Source organism: Mandrillus leucophaeus, unplaced genomic scaffold (assembly GCF_000951045.1).
Source record: "Mandrillus leucophaeus isolate KB7577 unplaced genomic scaffold, Mleu.le_1.0 Scaffold56, whole genome shotgun sequence".
Taxonomy (NCBI): Eukaryota; Metazoa; Chordata; class Mammalia; order Primates; family Cercopithecidae; genus Mandrillus; species Mandrillus leucophaeus.
The window spans coordinates 4,146,682-4,170,524 of NW_012106030.1; the positions used below are offsets into that span (position 1 = coordinate 4,146,682).

Below are 23,843 nucleotides of genomic sequence, written 5' to 3' on the forward strand. Positions count from 1 at the left end.
AGTAATCATGTGAGAAAATATCAATGCAAGCTCTATCAATACAAGACGTTTTACTAAATAGCCAAAAATGGCACTGCCAGTCTCCTATCTCTGTATCCACACATAATTTTGTTTGTTTTTGTGCATTTCAATAGAGAGAAGTCAAAAGTGACATTCAAGTGAATAGGGTAAATTAAATTCTAAAATTCCCACTTTCGAATTTAAAAAACAACTAAGGAGTTTTGATTTATGGTGATCTCCCAAGTTTAAACCTTGAAGGAGGTTTTGTTGTCTTGAAGCCAAACAGCAGCTTGTCAGTAAACGTTATGGGAAGTCAGCGTACCAGAATTGTTGAGGTTTGAAGGCCACATTCACTTCCCTCCCTTGTCTCTTGTGCTTGGAGATTTGGGTGCTACTGAAGCCTCCACAAAGAGATGGTGGGAGGAGCTGATTGGTCCGTAGGCTTAGAATGTTTACTCTTATTTGTTTTCAGTGCTCCTCCACGGCATTCATTTTCTATTTGTATTTGTGTTCATGCCGCACAATTACTCCTGACCCGCTTTGTTTCTCTGCCCAAAGAGAAGTCAATTTTAGTTCAGCTCTGTGTGTTTAGCTTGCTGGGTAATATGTGCATATGTATTGCATTACCCATGTATGCATTTTTTCTTTTTTTAAAATGTGGATTAGGGAAAATTGTAGCATGGAAAGCTGCATATATTAAATCAATAGCTTTTTGAATCACATGTAATATAATTTAAATATACTCACTTTGAGGTTGCCAAAACTGACATTGTCTAAGCCCGTTTAATTTACATCTTCGATTTAGTCAAGAAGCGGAACCTGCCAGATCAGAATAGTATTCTGTGCACCCAACAGGGTGGAAGACATTATTTTGTTTGTGTTAGTTCAAACAGCTGGTCATTAATGCAGTCCCCATTTCTAGAGCGAAGTGCTGCTGGACATGAATGCCTGCCTGATTAATGCTGCCCCTCCGAGGGTCCTTCACCCAGCAGTCATGCTCGCAGCAGAATAATGTAGCATGATGTGATTGCACTCTAACAGGATAGTATGTCATTGTGTCACCAAGCAATTGAGGTTATTATGGGGCAGGGCAGACAGACGGGACAGTGGGGTTACTAGACCGTAGCATTTTTAGAAATACAGGCCTGACCTACTTAGAGTTATTCTCTCTGGCTGGCAGCTGCATGGTACATAAAGTCTCCTGATAGGCTGAGGCTGTTGCTAGGGGGAATTAGCATGAATTTTTCCACACACAGACTCAGTGGCTGAATGATAAAAGCTGACTGGAATTAAAGAGATTTGGTTTAGTATTATACAGATTTATCTGCCTCCTTTTCTTTCTCAAGTGCAGAGAAAGAGTGCAAAACACAGATTTTGTTTCCATTTGTTCTTTGACCTTCTTGTTCCTCCTCCTCCCCTCAAGATGCATGAGGGGAGGAGAGTGGGGCAGTTATGAAATTTTGGTTAATCTCTCACTGTTGGGGGTCATTGAAATGATGTTGCAAATTGCAAGATATTTAAGCTTAAAAACTGTTGGGAATGACTAACAGAAGGTTAGATTATTTTTCCTCTTCTGCGCACTAAGCTGTTTTGAAGTTGGGCATGCATCTTTCATGCACTGTATATTTAAACTCTCTTTCCCTTTTGGGCTTGAACAAAACATTTATATAAATTCTTTTCTATCCAAACAGATTGAAGCTTGCAATCTCTGGCTTGTTTAAAATAAGGTGGTCAGGATTCCAGATTTAGACAGGAAAAAAATATATATATATACCATTTTTGTTATTACAAAATATTATTTTCTGAGCTATTGTGGGTTTGACTCTCTTTTCAAAAACCAGCCTGATGTAGATGCTTATGGATGAAACTTAACTGCTCCTACCCTACCCTGTTGGCTTCACAATGTATAGGAAAACATAGGTTTTTCTCCAGAAGAAAATCTGCCTGCAGAATATATCTGGAGGTTGTTTTCCTTGTTGCTGACATATGCACTGCATATAGACAACTCACATAATCAATTTTATAAGATGACCCATTTTTTTCCTTCTCGTGGATCTCCAAGTGTCTGTGGCTTTTAGTAGATCTTTTCTAGAGGAGGAGTTTTGATAGATCTTTTTAAGGTAATCTGAAAAGCCATCAGGAGAAAAATTAAAGCAACACATATTCAAGAATCCTTTAATTTTTCTTGTTCTTAATTATATGCTCTCTATATTTAAACTGCAATTTCTTTCTGTTACCTTTTATTGCTGAAAGTAGTGATTATCTTTGCCTTTTAGATTTGAAATTAATTTTTGTGAGAACACCCTGGGATATCACAAGTAAACAAGAAGCTGGGCTACATAAAGGAAACGAATAACAGAGATTCTTGTAAACTTGTCACATCAGATTTTTTTTTTTTTTTTTTTTTTGGGCCACATGAAAAAGGCAAGAGAAAATTTAGGTGTAGCTTTTTCTTTTCATTTAGATTTTTAAAAATATTTAGAACTATTTAGATACATAATGCTTTTAAACAGTGATTTCTACTTATACCAGAGAATACAGTCAAAACAAAATAAAACAAATCCTCTCATGGTGTCAGAGCCAAGAAATCTATCAATCATGTGTATATTTTTTAAATCCAGGAGTGTTTACATTCAGCATATAAATCTTATCAAGCTAAAATAGAGTATATTTTCTGATGTAATTGGTAGATCATACCCTCACTAGCTTTGAGAGTCCCCATATAAACATTTATTGTAAAGGTTTGCAACTACACTAGCAATCTTTCTTAATTGAATAAAATGTCAATTTATATTTGTGGAATAAAAGATTACCTTGGTGTACTGCTCCTTCCAAAATGAAGCAATTTCTTTGTTGTTTTAATAAGTGAACATTTTTTTGGTTTTCTTTTGCAGTATTTATTTTGCTTAGGTCAATGGACAATTATTTAAATATTTAAATGCAAATACATGGAAATAAAATGTCACTTTAAAATCACTTAAGAAAGGAAAAGTGTCAACATACTTTTATTAACACTCTTTAATAAACATATGGCTAATTTATATGTAAAGCACAGCCTGTTTCCAGGTACCCAGTCAAATCAAATGTTTATTGTTTGGTGAAAAATAAATTGATCACATTATAATAGTTAAATGTAAGTCTTACATGGTTGTTTAGGTTGCTAAGAATTTCCCACTGTTTTTATCCATTACCAGGGAGGTAAGTATTCAATAAGTCAAAAAGAAAAACAAAGCAAGCATATTTTAAAATGCCATTTATGCTGACTTAGCTAAGCTTAAGCTTATACTTAAGCTTGAGTCCTAGATATTCACTCAGACAATGTATGTCATACTATTCATTTCATCCTTTGCCATTCATTAAAACACCAAAGGAGCAATCATCCTCACTCATTGCATCAATCATTTATTTATTAGGTATTTATTTTCTGCTCACACATGAGGCTAACTTCTCTAGTTACAAGGTTCAACATAGACCAGTGGGGTTTTGGTGGGATTGGTGGGTAAACAAAAAAGGGAATATAAGCAGTTGATTGTTGTGGGCCACCAAGCGCAGGTGAATCTTGTGTTGGATAGTTTCCCTGACTGTGTTCTGTCTGACACCTAATGTTACTTAGTCCTTACAACTTTGGGGATGAGCTGGTGCCCTTATTATCAGATGCTTGGAGATGATCAGCTCTCCTGATGTCACAGAGAAGCTACATCTCTTCCAAACCGTCTCAACACTTTTATAATATTTAAAGATCTATCAATAAGTCAGAATGTGCCTTTTGTGAAGTCGTAAAAGCATAATGTAACCCAGTGATTTTTGACATCGCTGTTAAATGGGTAATAGTATCTCAACCAGAATACCTGAAGCGCCCAAACTGTATACTGCCTGAGACCTTATCAGAGTCCCTCAGCCTGATGCCTCCAGGGTTTCGTTTTTACCAGGCTCCTGTCTTATTGGAGCAGTCATCACCTGGTGGTATTCTTTAGTCTGTTTCCCCACGAGTCTCTAACCCATTCTTCATCTATGTGCCAGGGACACAGAAGATGTTTCACAGACATTAGTTGATTAGCAAATGAATGAATGAGTGAATTGATGAGTATCCAGAAGACAGATGTTAGAGAAGAATAATGAAGTCTTCTATCTGTGAATGTATCAATGGCATAGGGCAGGGATCAACAAAGTTTTTCTATAAAGGGCCAGATAGTAAATACTTTAGGCTTTGTGGACTGTATGGTTTCTATAGCAACTACTGAACTTGGCTGGTGTAGCTAAAAAGCAGCCATAGACAATAGTAAATGAGTGAGTATGGCTGTGTTCCAATCAAACTTTGTTTACAAAAAGAGGCAAGGGGCTGGATTTTGCCTGTAGGTTATAGACCCCAAGTATAATCATTACCTTTGATATTTTGAGGGTATGATTTACACCTATAGGTTTACTGAAGATCAGTGTATTAAAAAAGGAGGAAGATTTCAAACCAATAAAAATTAAGAAAAAGTGTTGGATAAATATTAGTTATTTGTGATGAGAACTCAGTGCTAATCAACCACATTTTCTTCTCTCACCGATGACACAGATGGAACAATTTATTTTAAAACTCAAAGATGAAAGCAAGGATTGTTACTCTTTCTTAAAATATAATGGTATTGTATTGCTCAATATGTAAAAAGGAAGAATGGAAAATTTTTACCTTCAGAATTATTTTTTTTAGTGTTGATTGCCCAGTGGTAAAGAGGAAGTCCAGCCTCTTTGTTTGAAGAAGGGCACAAAATGTAAAACGTGTGGAGTGGTAACTCTGGAAACACGGCTACTGTGCCTCATGTTATCTTTTGCATATTCTTTTAAACAGTGTAAATACTGTGCTATTGCAATAAACTAAGTCAGATCTTTCCTTTGTCCTATCTCTCCAGTCCCTTCTGCAATTGTAGTAATTAATCTGCAACTGTAGAGGTTCTGGACGAACCCTTTTCCTCCTTTCTCTTGCTCTACTTCAGCCCTTTCCTTGCCTTTCTCCTTTGTTGTAGGGCAGCTGGTGTTGGCCTTTTATGTTGGTGAATGGTGTTGGAGGCAGTAAACCAGGATGGATCGTGCTCTAAAAACCATGGGCCTGGGAATTAGGCAACCTTGTGTGTACATCTCACTCCTGTATCCACCAGCTGTGGGACTGGGGATACTTCAGTGAACTTCCCTAAGCTTGAACTTCCTCATTCATAAACCAAGGGTGATGCTAATACTTACCGTGCAGAGGCTTTGTGAGGGTGAGATGAGATTATGAACATAAAGCCCTTCTAGAACTTTCTAAATATGCAGCATAATTTCATTGCGGTGCTGTGACTCCTACTACCGCTCTTGTTTTTATAATTGGGAGTTGTCCTGCCATCAGAGAAGTGTGCATTAGGCTTTGAGATCTTGGTGGCATCCTTAGGGGTAATTCTCCTTAATGAGAGGCATTGCCAAGAGCATTTATTTTGGGGAGTTGGGTATCAGAAGTCCTGAAGCCAAGATATTTCAAGCCAGTATATTTCAAGGAATTGTGTTCTTGCTGTTTCACCTCTAATTTTGTTGTTGTTGTTGTTGTTGTTGTTGTTGGCTTGGTGTGTTTTAGCATATTCTTTTAGGATTGTCCTGGAGACACAGTTTGTTTCTTGTCTGTTTTTAGAGTAAGACCAAAGACAGATAGAGCAAAAAGGACTGCCCCTCTACCCTAAGGCTGTGATTTCCTTATTTTAAAACTGTGCTCCAGGCTGATCTTCTCCAGAAAATTTGTCCTGATTAACTGACTTGGGAGCAACACATGCTCACAAACATTCGTCAGTCTTCAGCTGACTTTGTGTCCAATGATTTTTTTAAAGCACATTTGTTCATCATCACCTGACTAACTTTTCTATCATTTCCAGGCCTCTTATGTTCCCCCTGAAGTTTTTATGGCCCCAAAATGTGGCCGAGGTTGTCCTCTTATGTAAGTGCCCATGAGCTCACAAAGCAAAGCACTTACTAAACTGTTATTTTTGCTTTTTCCCTCTCTAATCACCTCCATTAGACTGCAGATACCAAAGGGCTTACCTTAATATGATATTCCCAGCAACTAGAAGAGCCATAGGCACATTCTAAGTGCTCAATAGATATTTGTAGAGGAAATGACTGTCAGCGGCATTTTCATTCTGCATATTCTAATAATTTATATTAAATAAGTCACTTGGAATATTGCTGAACTATTAGTAGTAACTACTACTACTAAATTGATGGTGAAATTAATGAGTTAATCTATCCCGGTATTTGTAGAATATCACTTAAAAATAAAGGATTCTACCCACACAATTTTGGAATTAGTAAATGAGAAAATACATATACTATTGTGACTCCTTCTCAGATTGGACCCAACTAATTATACATCTTTGTTTAGACAGCATGCAGCATAGAGATGAAGAACAGAAACCATTTTTTTTAAAGCAGCAAGAATAAGAATTATTCCAAAGCAAGAATAATCATCCTTCTTTTGTGGAGATTTCATAAAACATGTATTTTATTCTGTGAGTGAGACACGTTCTTAGTTCTAACAAACCATTGAGAAGCTTATTAAATGAAAAGTGTTCAGGAATCATCAATTGAACATGATGTTTGATATTTTAGCTTGTCTTTATATTTTTCTTAATAAAAAAAATCCTTTAGTTCTCTAACAGAAATGTTAGAAAAATGTTACTTTGATGCTTTTAAGAACCCTTTCCTAACCCACAAGGCTAAAGTATATTAATAACAGAGAGGTGTAAGGCAGGAGGGGTGGGGGTATAATTGAACGTGTCTGGTCTTCCTGGGGTTTTTTCCTTGCGGCTGCTAGTGGTTACAAATGGCCACGTACCCCAGGGGAAGTGAATGCAACAGCATGGGAGTGAGAGCGTTTTTGTGTTCTCTGCCAATTATTAGGTGTGATTGAATATTTTGAAAGAAGCCAGTACATAAAAATGGACATTTGGCTAGTAACCGATAGAAGTGATTCTTTTTCTGCCTGTTTTCTTTTCAAATGTGTTTGATATTCTGACTTCAGACTCTGCCTACCCCTCTTGTTATCAGGGGTAGACATCAGTTTTACAAAGGACACTTGATAGATATGGGGTGGACGACATTGGGTTTACAATGTTTTTTCCTTCTCTAGCTACCATATGTCTGTGTTTTCCCTTGTTCTATAGGGAAGCCTTTGCGTCATCTTTTTTTTCCAGGACTGTAGTAATCAAAGTCTATACCACAAAGGTTCTTGGATTTAGGTTTTAGTTGTAAGAATGAGGAATGCCAATATTGTTTCCCAAGAATGACCACTGATAATATTATGGTATTTTCAGAATAAAAGGCATAACAGAATTTGTAATTGTTGTAATTTTAAGGAAATCTCTTTATACTCCTTTATTGGAAGAAATCTATCGAATTTTGCATTTCATACTTTTAACAGGAAACACAATAGTAGTAGGAGCACTATTTGGTGATCATTAATCTTCACTAGGATTTGAGAACTCTTAATTAAAGAATTATGGAAGGCCTGGGAATTTTCTGGCAACACATATAAATATCAAAAGAGAGAGTCTTCTAGGAAAATATTAATCACTTAGAGCCAATTCAGATAATGGCCAGCAAACAGAATTTGAACATCGCATCCCTCCTTTTGATCAATTCTCCATGTTTCTAATTGTTAGAAATCAGGGGTAGAGTGCTTGTCTTCATTCTGGAGTCCTGTTTAGAGTTTTGAGGAATCACTTTAGCATAAAGGATGGCACTGTATTGTCAGGAATTTGTATTTCCAGGATTCTCTTTAGAATCAATGTGCCAATTTTTGCCTTCTTAGTCACGTGTACAGAAGCAAGGTAAACATGGATTATGGTCTACATGTTTATACAGCTGCTTTTGGGGGGATCAGTTTTTAATTATTAGAAGGAGGACGTGACGTATCATATACTCAGTCCTTAAAGGAGCAGTTAGTTTAATTTTCTTGAGATCTATCCATCAGACTCTAAGATCCATGGGGACAAGTCTGTCAGTTTAGCTCATCATTATACGATGCCTGGCCCAGCAAAAATGCCATATACACATCTATTGAATGAATTGGAAGTAAGTGGGGGTAGTGTTAAGATATTTTAAACCAAAATTTTCAATATAAACCAGTAGCTTTCTGTTCAAAATGTAAAAATAAAAAGTGCCTATCCATGCAATATAGTTTTATTATGAATTTCTCACTTTTATTTGTGTGAAATAAAATTTTCTGAAGAGAAGTATAATTTTAACCGTGCTATTGCTTTTTATTATGCTTACTGTTGTAGGATGGTTGCTTATAGAGAAACACTGTTATGGTAGTGATTACTTGAGATTTAACATTTTTCTTCTTTATAAAATCATTCAGTATTTTTTGATTAATTTTTAGAAGTATCCATAAAGAGAGCAGGTGGCACCATTTTTTTCCCTCTGAGTAGAAGAATAACTTAGAAAGGTTATTATGATATAATCATTTGTCTAGCAGGAATTAGAATAAGTATCTTAGAATGGAAGGGACCTTATAAATAATCTAATCCTCCCACTGCCAGTCATTTTGCAGATAAGGAGATTGGGTCATGGAGCGGGTAAGAGATTTGCCCAAGGTCACACAGCTAGTTTTCATCAGAGCTAGAACTATAGCTCACTTTTTTTTCTTGATTCCAATGTTCTGCCCCGCTATATCTTAGGCCTCATTTCTGTAGTTCAGAAGTGGTCTACATTTCTTATATTTTAGAAGTTATTTGAGCTTGTTCATCACCTAAGAAATGTATCACTGAGAGCTTGCGTAGGGAAAATACGAGGAAATACTAATGCCATGCCATAGAAAGTAGCCATAGAAATACTAATGCCATGCCATAGAAAGCACATACATATACAGTAACTTTGGGAGGCTGAGACAGGCAGATCACGAGGTCAGGAGATCGAGACCATCCTGGCTAACCCGGTGAAACCCCGTCTCTACTAAAAAATACAAAAACCTAGCCGGGCAAGGTGGCAGGCGCCTGTAGTCCCAGCTACTTGGGAGGCTGAGGCAGGAGAATGGCGTAAACCTGGAAGGCAGAGCTTGCAGTGAGCTGAGATCCAGCCACTGCGCTCCAGCCTGGGAGACAGAGCCAGACTCTGTCTCAAAAAAAAAAAAAAAGGAAAAAAGAAAATACATATACAGTAGCCTCCAGTACCATATTTTGGTGTGGTAAAATTCAACATACTGCATCAGAAAGTTCATAGACTGCAAACTCGAATTGTGGATTACCAACCTGGCTCTGCTGCTAACTAGCTGTTTGAGCTTAGCTGGATCATTTATCTCTCTAGACATTGAGAGAATAGCACTTTGATGGTTGCTTGAGGTTGCCTCTAGTTCTGTTGCTCCAACAGTCTATCACTGCCCAGAAAAAGTGATCCTGTATTTTTGAATCTGTGCCCAAAATATCTCTTTATTAAATCATGGTCTGTGAACTAGCATGAATGAACAGAAGTCAGTTTCCGGGTGGACTGAAGACATGACAATTGAAATTATATCATAAGCAACTCTTGCCCTGCTATTGTTTCCCCATATTCAAGGAAAAAGGAAAAAAAGTACTAGATGGTATGCTGTCCAGTATAGTAACCACTAGCCTTATATGGCTATAGAGTACTTGAAATGTGGCTAGTACAAATTAAGATGTGCTGTAAGAAAATACAGTCTGGATTTTGAAAATGTAAAATGAAAAGAGAATGGCAAAATATGTATTTCATTTATTTTAATGCTTATGACAAGGTAAATGATAATATTTTTGATGTGTTGGGTTAAAATGATAGTATTTTGAATGTGTTGGGTTAAAATATGTTATTAGAATTAATTTTTCATTTTACTTTTTAACAAAGTAGCTCCTAGACAATTTAAAATTAAATATGTAGCTCACATGATATTTCTAGTGGACAGCTTACATCTGTACTACAGCTTGACTCCTTTTTAATTTGGAGAATAACTCTTTGTGTCTTAGAAGCCTTGTGAATACCATGGTGTGTTGAGAACACTGAGAATGTGCTGGAGAATACAGGAATGACAGATGACTATGAAATCATTGAGAGGGGTAAGATTCTCATGGTTGAGGTAGGGGTTTCCTTCTGGAAGCTGCTAGCTATGCTCCCACATTTATATTTTAATGTTAATGAGCTTACTTGGAATGCTTACAAGTAACCCAGAGATGGGTACAGTCAGCTACCAATTCACAATCAATCAGCTGATTGAAATCAATTTCCAAGGTCCCTCTAATCTCTACAGTGCCAAATGTCTTGCCTTTTAAAGGATTTTTCCTTTTCTAATGCAGTTCACTGGCTTAAAGTAGATTTAGTCTGAAGTTCTTACAATGCCAAGAGACACAATTACCCACAGGATTCATGATGATAGGAAAATTACAGAATTTCAGGTAGAATAGATGGAATAGACACCCTAAAGGATCATAAAGGAGTTATTATAACTTTGACAGTAATATAAAACATTTGAGCAATAACGATTGTAAACCTGTGGGATAACCACCATCATCATAACAAGCTATAGGGCTCTTTGAAAATAGCTTTGAATTTAAGTTTTGAAAGAATGAATAGAGCACTGAACTGATTATGTTGTTTAGTGTGTGTCAATATTGCCTTAAACTAAGAAAGTGTAACTGTTTATTGAACATAGTAATATTTAGACTTATATATCTTAGAGGTTTTCTCTATATGGCTGAAAGCTCTGTGCAGCCTTAGAGTTGAAAGGGGCATTTTTAGTGATGGAAAAATAGAGATTCAAACATAGGAAGTGATTCAGTGGTGCCATACCTGCGGCCCACATCTGTTGATTTCAAGTCAAATACTGTTTCCATGTTGCTGTGGGAATACACTTCTGTAAATTTAGCATTTTTTTTTTAACATTAACTTTAAAAAGCACTAAATTCCAAGATTACAAGATCACATTACTAAAGCACAAGTTTTCCAGCTTTATAAATTTTCTTGATGACTTTTTTTTTAAATTACAGAATAAAATGCAGCAAGACCTATTCAGAACCCCCAACCCTCTATGAAAGCTACTTATTTATAAACAAATTAAGTAGGAAAATAAAAAAAAATTAAAAATATTGAGAAACAAATACTCTTTGAAAACACTAAAGGAACTATCTTGTTTGCTGGCTAGAAGAAAGGAACACTTTTGTTGACCAACTAATAGTGACTCTTGAGGTCAGGACCTCCTGAAACTAAAACAAGTATCAAAGGAAAAGGAAAGAAGGATTTGCTTTACATAAAGACTAAGTAGGCTCCTAGGGACTGACATCTCTGCAAGAAAACAACTATGAATTCTGGATATAATACAAAAAGCAGCCACTGACAACACTATAGAAGAAACACAAGTAGGCAGAGTCTATTAGAGGAGTATCTTCTTGGAGGACGGGAATCGGATAGAATTATTCCTTTTTCAGGACTTTTCCTCTTTAGACATGGCATGCAGGATAAGAGAGTGCTGCCGAAGAAATCTACAGTCCTTCAAGACGGGAAAACTGAATCTGGGGAGACCTCAGCCACGAGAGAGGAAAAGAGTTACACGTGGGATTCCCATATTCATTCTGTCTCCAACATAGGTGGCTTACCCATGATTCATATATACATGGAACAGATTCAAAGTTTCCAGTTAAAGATAAAATATCTGAATTGGGACCAGAGTTGTCATCCAGAAATCAGAATTTACAGTTATGAGGTGAAACAAGATAATTTTGTAGTAAATTAAAGGGAACAATACTCATAGGAGGAAAACTAACAATCCAGAGTCTCTACATCTTGATATTAATACTGTCTTGGATCCAATCCAAAATTATATGACACACAAATTGTTAGGACAATGGTGTATATTCTCATGAGGAAAGAACATTAACTGATATCAACACCAAGATGGCTCAGGCATTGGAAGTAACGGACAAGATTTAAGACAGCTATCATGACCATACTCTATGCAGTAAATACACCGTGTTTATAGTGAATTAAGAGATAGAAATATCTGCCAAAAAAAGAAAAGATAAAGAACCAGTGGGCCAGGCACTGTGGCTCATCCCTGTAATCCCAGCACTTTGGGAGGCTGAGGTGAGTGGATCACGAGGTCGGGAGATCGAAACCATCCTGGCCAACATGGTGAAACACCACTTCTACTAAAATACAAAAACTTAGTTGGGCATAGTGGTGCATGCCTGTAGTCCCAGCTACTTGGGATGCTGAGGCAGGGGAATCGCTTGAACCTGGGAGGTGAAGTTTGCAGTGAGCCGAGATTGCACCATTGCATTCCAGCCTGGCAGCAGAGTGAGACTCTGTAAAAAACAAACAAACAAGAAAACTAATGACAATTCTAGACCTAAAAAATGCAATATATGAAAAGGATTTAACTTGATGGACTAACAGCCAAATGGAGTTGACAAAAGCAAGAATAAGTGAACTTTAATCAATAGTAATTATTTGGTATAGAGAACAGAGAGAAAAAACAGTTTGAAATAAAAATGAACTGCGCTGCAGAGATCTGTTTCAGCAGGGGTCCCTAACCCCTGGGCAATGGTTCAGTACCAGTCTGTGGCCTATTAGGAACTGGGTCACACAGCAGGAGGTGAACAGCAGATGAGCGAGCATTACCACCTGAACTCCACCTCCTGTCAGCTCAGTGGTGGCATTAGATTCTCATAAGAGCACGAACTGTATTGTGAACTGTACATGTGAAGGATCTAGTTTGTATACTCCTTATGAGAATCTAATGCCTGATGATCTGAGGTGGAAAAGTTTCGTCCTGAAACCATCCCCCACAACCCTCCTGTTCTGTGGGAAAATTGTCTTTCATGAAACCAGTTCCTTGTGCCAAAATGTTGGGGACTGCTGTGTTAGAGAATATTAAGTGGTTAAATTTATTACATGTACTTGGAGTCTCAGAAATAGAAGAGTGAAATGATGAAACAGAAAAAATAAAGACGTAATAGCCAATATTTTCCCAAATTTGATAAAAAACATACATTTATGGGTTCAAGTTGACACCAGTTACCAAGCAGAATAAACAGAAAGGCCACACAAAAAACCATAGTTAAAGCAGTAAAAGTCAGAGCAAAAATCTTATAAACATTGAGAGAATAATAATGTGATTAGCACCTGGCTTTTCCTCAGAGACACTGAAGACAGAAAAGTATGGAACATTTTTATAATGCTGGAAAAAACCCTGTCAACCAAAGAGTCTGTATCCAGCAACAATATCCTTAAGAATAAGTATTTTCTAGACTATCACTGTGCAATACAGTTGGACAATAATGGAAATATTTGTGTCTGTGGCTATCTAGTAGAGTGGCCACCAGCCACATCTAGCTATTGAATGCTTGAAATGTGGCTGGTGGTTTTGAGAAACTAAATTTTTATTTAACATAATTCAATTTAAATAGCCACATGTGCCTAGTGGCTACCATATTAGAACAACTCTAGAATACATAAACTTGAAACACGAAGATAATAATTAAATGATTCTCAGCAGCCAAAGAACTTAAAGGTATTGCCGTTAAGACTGTCACAATTAAAAACTAATATTTAACATGGTAAGTTTCATATGAATAAATGATTTATCCATAATCATTATTCAGCTATTCTCATTACTGGAATGGTACTACGTAAATTGGTATTGACTAAAGTCAGTGTTACAAAATTAAGAAAGCTTTTGGATAAGAATATTTAAGAAATAATTTTGATTGAACAGCTAATATAAATAGTTCAAAAGAATATTTATCATTAAATCTTTATATAAATTTATATTTAAATATATATGTTTACTGTAACACAAAGACATACATTTAAGCAATGTGATGTCTCTCAAGTAGAAAGGGGAAGGCTTCCTTTGCTCTATCTCTGCTCCCTACTCCAGAGGTGATCACTGTGAACAGTTTGGTGTGTATCTTTCTAGACTCTTTTCTATGCACATTTGTATACCTGCACATCTGTATACATGCACATCTGTGTGCTCCTACTTACATGGGAGCTTTAATTGTTTTTTTTATTTCCATCAGTTATTGGGGGACAGGTGGTGTTTGGTTACATGAGTAAGTTCTTTAGTGGTGATTTGTGAGGTTTTGGTGCACCCACCACCCAAGCAGTATACACTGCACACAATTTGCAGTCTTTTATCCCTCACCCACTTCCCATCCTTTCCCCCTGAGTCCCTAAAGTCATTCTTATGTCTTTGCATCCTCATAGCTTAGCTCCCACTTATGAGTGAGAACATACGATGTTTGGTTTTTCATTCCTGAGTTGCTTCACTTAGAATAATAGTCTCCAAACTCATCCAGGTTGCTACAAATACCATTAATTCATTCCTTTTTATGGCTGAGTAGTATTCCATCATATATATATATATACACACACACACACAGTCATATATATTGTCACATATATACACACATCATATATATATACACACACACACAAATACATATGTGTATATATATGGTGCAGTTTCTTTATCCACTCGATCGGTGGGCATTTGGGTTGGTTCCACATTTTCACAATTGTGAATTCTGCTGGTATAAACATGCAAGTATCTTTTTTGTATAATGACTTATTTTCCTCTGGGTAGATACCCAGTAGTGGGATTGCTGGATCAAATGGTAGTTCTACTTTTAGTTCTTTAAGGAATCTCCACACTGTTTTCCATAGCAGCTGTACTAGTTCACATTCCCACCACCAGTGTAGAAGTGTTCCCTGTTCACTGCATCCGCAGCCACATCTATTGTTTTTTGATTTTTTGATTATGGCCATTCTTGAAGGAGTAAGGTGCTATCGCATTGTGGTTTTGATTTGCATTTCCCTGATCATTAATGATGTTGAGAATTTTTTCACATGCTTGTTGACCATTTGTATATCTTCTTTTGATAATTGTCTATTCATGTCCTTAGCCCATATTTTGTTGGAATTGTTTGTTTTTTTCTTGCTAATTGTTTGAGTTCATTGTAGATTCTAGATGTTAGAACTTTGTCAGATGTATAGATTAGAAAACATTTTTAATTGACATATTATAATTGTATATATTTGTGGGGTACTATGTGACATTTCAATAAATGTATATAATGTGTAATGATCAAATCAGAGTAATTAGCATATCTATCACCTCAAACCTTTATTGTTTCTTTATGTTAGTAACATTACAAATCTTTTAGCTGTTTGAAAAAATACAATAAATTATTGTTTACTGTAGTTACCTAAAGCTCTTTAGAACACTAGGACTTATTCTATCTAGCTGCAATTTTATGGACATTAACCAACCTCTTCCTTCTCCTCTCTAACTCTTCCCAGCCTCTAGTAAACACTGTTCTACTGTCTACGTCTATGAGATCAACTTTTTTAACTTCAACATATGAACAAGAACATGCAGTATTTACCTTTCTCTGCCTTATTTCACATAACACAGTGTCCCAGGCTCATCCATGTTGCCATGAATGACAGGATTTCACTTCTCTTTTATAGCTAAATAGTATTCCATTGTGTATAAATTCCACATATTCTTTATCCATTCTTCTGTTGATGGACACTTAGTTTGATCTCACATCTTGGCTATTGTGAATAGTGCTGCAATAAATATGAGAGTGGTGATATCTCTTCAACATACTGATTTCTTTTCCTTTGGATATATACACAGTAGTGAGATTCCAGAATCATATAGTAATTCTATTTTTAGCTTTTTGAGGAAAATCCCCATAATGTTTTCCTTAATAGCTGTACTAATTTATATTCCCTCCAACAGAGCATAAGAGTTTCCTTTTTCCCACATCCTCACCAACCTTTGTTATTTTTTGTCTTTTTTTTTTTTTTAAACGGAATCGCGCTCTGTCGCCCAGGCTGGAGTGCAGTGGCGCAATCTTGGCTCACTGCAAGCTCCGCCTTCCCAGGTTCACGCCATTGTCCCGCCTCAGCCTCCGGAGTAGCTGGGACTACAGGCGCCCACCACCAGGTCCGGCTAATTTCTTTTTTTTGTATTTTTAGTAGAGACAGGGTTTCACCGCGTTAGGCACGATGGTCTCGATCTCCTGACTTCGTGATCAGCCTGCCTCGGCCTCCCAAAGTGCTGGGATTACAGGCTTGAGCCACCGCGCCCAGCCTATTTTTTGTCTTTTTAATAATAATCCTTTTAACTGAGGTGAGATGTCTCATTGTGGTTTTGATTTGCATTTTCCTGATGTTATCTTTTTTAAATATACTTGTGGCCATTTGCATGTCTTCTCTGGAGAAAGGTCTGTTCATATCCTCTGCCCACTTTTAAATTGGATTATTTGTTTTTTTAGCCATTGAGCTGTTTCAGTACCTTGTATATTCTGGATATTAACCTCTTGTCAGATGTATAGTTTGCAAATATTTTCTCCCATTCTGTAGGTTGTCTCTTTATTCTGTTATTTGTTTCTTTTGCTGTGCAGAAGTGCCTATTTTTGCTTTTGTTGTCTTTGCTTTTGAGGCCTTAGCTGTAAAGTATTTGCTCAGACCAATGTCCTGAAGCATTTCCCCTGTTTTCTTCTAATAGTTTCATAGTTTTAGGTCTTATATTGAAGTCTTTAATCCATTTTGTGTTGATTTTTGTATATAGGGAGAGATAGGGGTCTAATTTTATTTTGTTTACAGATATCCAGTTTTCCTAGAACCATTTATTGAAGAGGGTGTTCTTTCCTCAATTTATATTCTTGGTCCCTTTATTGAAAATCAGTTGTCTGTAAATGCATGGATTTCTGGTCCCTTTTTTCTGTTCCACTGTTCTATGTGTCTGTTTTTTTGTAAATACATGCTGTTTTGGTTACTAAAGCTTTGTAGTATATTTTGAAGTCAGGTAGTATGAGGCCTCCAGTTTTGTTCTTTTTGCTCAAGATTGCTTTGGCTATTTGGGGTCTTTTGTGGTTCCATATGAATTTTAGGGTTGTTTTTTCTATTTCTGTAAAGAGTGTCGTTGGTATTATAATAGGGATTGCATTGAATCTATAGATCATTTTAGGTAGTATAGTCAATTTCATAATATTCTTCCAATCCATGAATCTGAGATATCTTTCCATTTATTTGTGATAAATTTCCTTCATCAACATTTTATGGTTTTCATTGTAGAGGTCTCTCATATTGTTGGTTATATTTATTCCTAGATATTTTATTTTAAATTTTTTATAGCTATTGTAACTGGAATTGTTTTATTGATTTATTTCAGCTGGCTAGTTGTTGATGTATAGGAACACTACTGATTCTTTTGTATGTTGATTTTGTATCCTGCAACTTCAGCAAATTCACTTATCAGTTCTAAAAATTCCAGTGGAGTCTTTAGGTTTTTCTCTATATAAAATTAGAGAAACTGTAAACAGGGACAGTTTGACTTCCTCTTTTCCAATTTGGATGCCTTTTATTTTTTTCTCTTGCCTAACTGCTTTGGCTAGAACTTCTGGTACTACGTTGAATAAAAGTGGCAAAAGTGGGTTTTGTTTCAGTTCTTAGAAAGCTTTCAGCATTTTCCTGATTAGTATGAGGTTGGCTGTGACTTTGTTATATACTGTTTTTATGTTTAGGTTTGTTTCTTCTTTACCTAATTTGTTGATGGCTTTTATCATGAAGGAATGTTGAAATGTATCCATGGTTTTTCTGCATCTATTGAAATGATCATATGATTTTTGTTCTTCACTCTATTGATGTGATGTTTTGTGTTTATTTAGTTTGTGATATAATTTGGCTCTGTGTCCCCACCTAAATTTCATCTGGAATTATAATACCTAGGTGTCAAGGGAGGGACCTGGTGGGAGGTGATTGGATCATGAAGGCAGTTTTGCCCATGCCGTTCTCATGATAGTGAGGGAGTTCTCAGGAGATCTCATGCTTTAAAGGTGTTTGGCACTTCTCCCCGCTTTCTGTCTCTCTCTCTTCTGCTGTCACGTAAGATGTGCCTTGCTTTCCTTTAACCTTCTGCTGTGATTGTAAGTTCCTGAGGCCTTCCCAGCCACACAGAACTGAGTCAATTAAGCTTTTTTCTTCATAAATTACCCAGTTTCAGGCAATACCTTTATAGCAGTGTGAGAATAGACTAATACAGAGAATTGGTACTGTGATAGTGGGGTACTTGTATAAAGATAACCTGAAAATGTGGAGGCGACTTTGGAACTGTGCAACAGGCAGAGGTTGGAACAGTTTGGAGGGCTCAGAAGAAGACAGGAAGATGTGGGGAAGTATGGAACTTCCTAGAGACTTGTTGAATAGTTTTGACCAAAATGCTGATAGTGATATGGACAATGAAGTCCAGGATGAAGTAGTCTCAGATGAAGATGAAAAACTTCTTGGGAACTGGAGTAAAGGCAACTATTGCTATGCATTAGCAAAGAGACTGGCAGCATTTTGCCCTGCCCTAGATATTTGTGGAACTTTTAACTTGAGAGAGATGGTCTGAAATTGGAACTTATGTTTGAAAGAGAAGGAGAGCCTGAAAGTTTGGAAAATTTGCAGCCTAACCATGTAGTAGAAAAGAAAATGAAATTCAAGCTGGCTGCAGAAATTTGCATATATAATGAGGAGTCGAATGTTAATCATCAAGACAATGGGGAATATGTCTCCAGGGCATGGCAGAGGTCTTCACAGCAGCCCCTCCCATCACAGGCCCAAAGGCCTAAGAAGAAAACTTGTTTCCATATGCTGGACCCAGGTCCTTGCTGCTTTGTGCAATCTTGGAACTTTGTGCCCTGCATCCCAACAGTGGCTAAAAGGGGCCAACATACAGCTCAGGTCTTTGCTTCAGAGGGTGCAAGGCCCAAGCCTTTGTGGCTTCCAAGTGGTATTGGACCTGTGGGTGCACAGAAGTCAAGAATTGAGGTTTGGGAACCTTTGCCTAGATTTCAGATCATATATGGAAATATCTAGATGTCCAGGCAGAAATTTGCTGCAGGGTTGGAGCCCTCATGGAGAACCTCTGCTAGGGCAGTGTGAAAGGGAAATTTGGAATCAGAGCCTCCACACATAGTCCCCACTGGGGCATTGCCTAGTGGAGCTGTGAAAAGAGGGCCACCATCCTCCATGGTGGAATGGTAGATCCACCGGCAGCTTGCACTGTGCTCCTGGAAAAGCCACAGGCACTCAACGCTCAGCTGTGAAAGCAGTCTTAGGGGCTGTACCCTGTAGAGCCACAGGGGCAGAGCTGCCCAAGGCCTTGGGTGCCCACCCTTTTTGTCAGCGTGCCCTGGATGTGAGAGATGGAGTCAAAGGAGATTATTTTGGAGCTTTAAGATTTAATAACTGCCATGTTGGCTTCCAGACTTGCATGTGGCCTGTAGACCCTTTGTTTTGGCCAATTTGTCTTATTTGGAATGGAATCATTTACCCAATGCCTATACCCTCATTGTATCTTAGAAGTAACTAACTTGCTTTTGATTTTACAGGCTCACAGGCCGAAGGAATTTTCCTTGTCTTGGATGAGACTTTTGACTTGGACTTTTGGGTTAAGGTTAGTATAAGTTAAGATTTTGGGGGACTCTTGGGAAGGCATGATTGATTTTGCAATGGGAGAAGGACATGAGATTTTGGAGGGGCCATTTGCAGAATAATATGGTTTGGCTCAGTTCCCCACTCAAATCTCATCTGGAGTTGTAATCCCTAGATGTTGAGGGAGGGGCCTGGTGAGAGGTGATTGGATCATGGGGGTGGTTTCTGCCATTTTGTTCTCACAATAGTGAGGTAGTTCTCAGAAGATCTGGTGCTTTAAACATGTTTAGCAGTTCCCCACCTCTCTCTCTCTCTCTCTCTCTCTTTTTCTCTCTCCCCTGCTGTCCCCCTCTCCCCCGACCTCTCCTGCTGCCATGTAAGACATGCCTTGTTTCCCCTTTGCCTTCCACCATGATAGTAAGTTTCCTGAGGCTTCCACAGCCATGCAGAACTGTGAGTCAATTAAACCTTTTTTTCATAGATTACCCAGTCTCAGGTAGTATCTTTATAGCAGTGTGAGAACAGACTACTACATTGTGTGTATGCTGAACTGTCCTTGCATTCATGGGATAAATCTCACTTAATCATGGTGTATTATCTTTTTGATGTGCTGTTGTATTCAGTTTGCTAATATTTTGTTGAGAATTTTTGCATCTATTTTTATCAGGGATATTGGCCTGTAGTTTGTTGTTGTTGTTATATCCTTATCTGGTTTTGATATTAGGGTAATGCTGGTCTTACAGAATGAATTTGGAATAATTGCCTTCCCTTAGATTTTTTTGGAGTAGTTTGATAAAAGTTGGTATTAGTTCTTTGAAAGTTTGGTAGAATTCAGCAGTGAAGCCATCTGTCCCTAGGCTTTTCTTTGTTGGGAGGTTTTTTGAAATTACTGACTCAATCTCATTTCTCATTATTGGTCTATTCAGGATTTCTGTTACTTTCTGATTCAATCTTGGTAGGTTGTATGTATCTAGGACTTTATCCATTTCCTCTGGGTTTTTCAATTTGTTTGGTATATAATTGTTCATAATAGTCCCTAATGGCCCTTTGAATTTCTGTGGTATCAGTTATAATGTCTTCTTTTTTGTTTCTGTTTTATTTTTGTCTTTTTTTTTTTTTTCTTAATCTAGCAAATGGTATATGCTAGTCAATTCTTGCACTGCCATAAAGAAACACCTAAGGCTGAGTAATTTATGAAGAAAAGAGGTTTAATTGGGATATGGTTCTGCAGGATTTACAGAAATCATGGTGCTGGCATCTGATCAGCTTCTGGGGTGGCCTCAGGAAGCTTACAATCATGGTGGAATTTGAAGGGCGGAGCAAGAGAGAGATGGGGAGATGCCACACACTTTTAAACAACATTTCAGGAGAACTCATTCACTATAGTGAGAACAGCACCACGCTATGAAGGATATTCCCCCATGACCCAAACACTTCCCACCAGGTCCCACCTCCAACATTAGGCATTGCATTTCAACATGAGATATGGGTGAAGATAAATATCCAAACTATATCGTGATGTGTTCAGTGTATTTTATTTTAATTAATTTAGAGACAGTGCCTCACTCTGTCACCCAGGCTGGAGTGCAGTGGTACAATCTTGGCTCACTGAAATCTTGGCCTCCTGGGTTCAAGCAATTCTCATGCCTCAGCCTCCCAAGTAGCTGGGATTACAGGTGTGTGCCACCACACCCAGCTAATTTTTGTATCAATATTTTTAGTAGAGACAGGGTTTCACCATGTTGGCAAGGCTGGTCTCGAACTCCCAATTTCAGGTGATCCACCTGCCTCAGCCTCCCAAAGTTCTGGGATTATAGGTGTAAGCCACCTCGTCTGGCCTATTTACTTTATTTTTTACTTTTTTTTAACTTTTATTTTAGGTTCGGTGCTACATGTAAAGGTTTGTTACACAGGTAAACTTGTGCCACAGGGGTTTGTTGTACAGATTATTTTATCACCCATGTATTAAGCCCAGTACTGAATAGTTATCTTTTTTGCTCCTCTCCCTCCTTCCACCCTCTACTCTCAAGTAGACCCCAGTGTCTGGTGTTTCCTTCTTTGCTTTCAAAAGTTCTCATCATTTAGCTCGCACTTATAAGTGAGAACATATGGTATTTGGTTTTCTGTTCCTGCGTTAGTTTGCTAAGGATGATAGCCTCCAGCTCATCCATGTTCTTGCAAAATATATGATCTCATTCTTTTTTATGACTGCATAATTTTCCATGGTGTGTATGTACCACGTTTTCTCTATCCAATCTGTCACTTATGAGCATTTAGGTTGATTCTGTGTCTTTGCTATCGTAAACATTGCTGTAGTGAACATTCACATGCATGTGTTCTTACAGTAGAATGATTTATATTCCTCTGGGCATATACCCAGTAATGGGATTGCTGGGTCGAATGGTCATTCTACTTTTAGCTTTTTGAGGAATCATCATACTGCTTTCCAAAATGGTTGAACTAATGTACGCTCCCACCAACAGTGTATTGTGTTCCCTTTTCTCTGCAACCTCTCTGCCATCTATTTATTGACTTTTTAATACTAGCCATTCTGAGTGGTGTGATATCATATCTCATTGTGGTTTTGATTTGCATTTCTCTAATGATCAGTGATACTGAACTTTTTTTTTTTCATGTTCTTTTTGGCCACATGTATGTTTTCTTTTGAAAAGTGTCTGTTCATGTCTTTTGCCCACTTTTTAATGGGGTTGTTTTTCTCTTGGAAATTTAGATTCTTTATAGATGCTGGATATTAGACTTGTCAGATACATAGTTTGCAAATATTTTCTCCCATTCTGTAGGTTGTCTGTTTACTCTATTGACAGTTTATTTTGCTGTGCAGAAGCACCTAAGTTTAATTAGATCCCATATGTAAATTTGTGCTTTTGTTGTGATTGCTTTTGGTGTCTTTGTCATAAAAATCTTTGCCTGTTTCTGTGTCCAAGATGGTATTGCCTGGATTGTCTTCCAGGCATTTCAAAAAAGCTGCTGCTTATTTTGTTGATCTTTTGTATTTTTTGTCTCTGTTTCATTTATTTCCACTTTGATTTTTTTTTTCCTTCTACTAATTTTGGGCTTGGTTTGTTCTTGCTTTTCTATTTCCCTCAGGTATATTGTTAGGTTGTTTATTTGAAAGTTTTCTACTTTTTGATATGGACACTTATTGCTATAAAGTTCTTTCTTAGTACTGCTTTTGCTGCATACCATAGGTTATGGTATATTGTTTCTATTTTCATTTGTTTCAAGAAATTTTTACATTTTACATTTCCTTCTTAAGTTCTTCCTTGACCAATTGATCATTCAGGAAGATTTTGTTTGATTTCCATGTATTTTTATAGGTTCCAGAGTTCCTGTTGTCGAATTCTAGTTTTATTTCATTGTAGTCAGAAAAAATACTTAATATTAATTCAGTTTTTAAAATGTTGTTAATGCTTGTTTTGTGACCTAGCATATCTCGTCTATCCTGGAGAATGTTCTGTGTTCTGATGAGAAGAAGTTGTATTCTGCCTCTGTTTGATGAAATGTTCTGTAAATGTCTGTTAGGTCCAGTTGGGTATAGTGCAGTGTAAATCTGATATTTCTTTGCTGATTATCTATCTACATGACATGTTTGCTGAGAGTAGGGTGTTGAAGACCCCAGCTATTATTGTATTGAGGTTTCTCTCTCTCTTTAGATCTAATAACTTTTGACTTATATAACTGAGTGCTCTGGTTTTGGGTGCAGGTATACTTAGAATTATATCCCCTTGCTGAATTGATCCCTTTATCATTATATAAGGACCTTTCTTTTCTCTCTTGTCAGTTTTTTACTTAAAGTCTAATTTATCTGATACAAGTATAGCTACTGTTGCTTGTTTGGGTTTCCATTTGTTTGGATAATCTTTTTCTATTTCTTCACCCTCAGTCTATAGTGTCTTTACAGGTGAGATGAGTTTCTTGTTGGCATCATATAGTTGTATCTTATTTATTCATTATTTCAGCCAGTCTACATTTTTAAAATGGGGAATTTAATCCATTTCTATTCAAGGTTATTATTGATAGGCAAGGACTTACTGTTGTCATTTTGTTAGTTTTTTTTTGGGGGGGGTATATCCTTTGTTTCTTCTTTTATTGTTGATCTTTGCAGTTTTCTGTTTGTTTGTTTTGTAGTGATAGTATTTGATTCCTTTCTCTTTCTCATTTGCATATCTGTTCTACTAGTGAGTTTTATATTTTCATGTGTTTACATGATGGTAGTTTTTTATTTCACTTCCAGTTGAAATACTTCCTTAAGCATTTCTTGTAAAGCTGGTCTACTGGTGATGAATTTCTTCAGGTTTTGATTGTCCAGAAAGGACTTTATTTCTCCTTTGTTTCTCAGAGATAACTTTGCTGGACATAGTATTCTTCTCTGACAG

The 23,843-nt window shown here is 37.1% G+C and overlaps 1 long non-coding RNA gene across 2 annotated transcripts in view; it reads left to right on the forward strand.

Annotated features, from left to right (window-relative positions):
- Nucleotides 1-23,843, forward strand: part of LOC105552489 — a 562,990-nt gene that overhangs the window by 528,789 nt on the left and 10,358 nt on the right. For both annotated transcript variants that reach the window (XR_001008022.1, XR_001008021.1), the window contains one exon: nt 19,404-19,468. This is a non-coding gene — a long non-coding RNA (uncharacterized LOC105552489). The remainder of the gene's footprint in view (nt 1-19,403; nt 19,469-23,843) is intronic.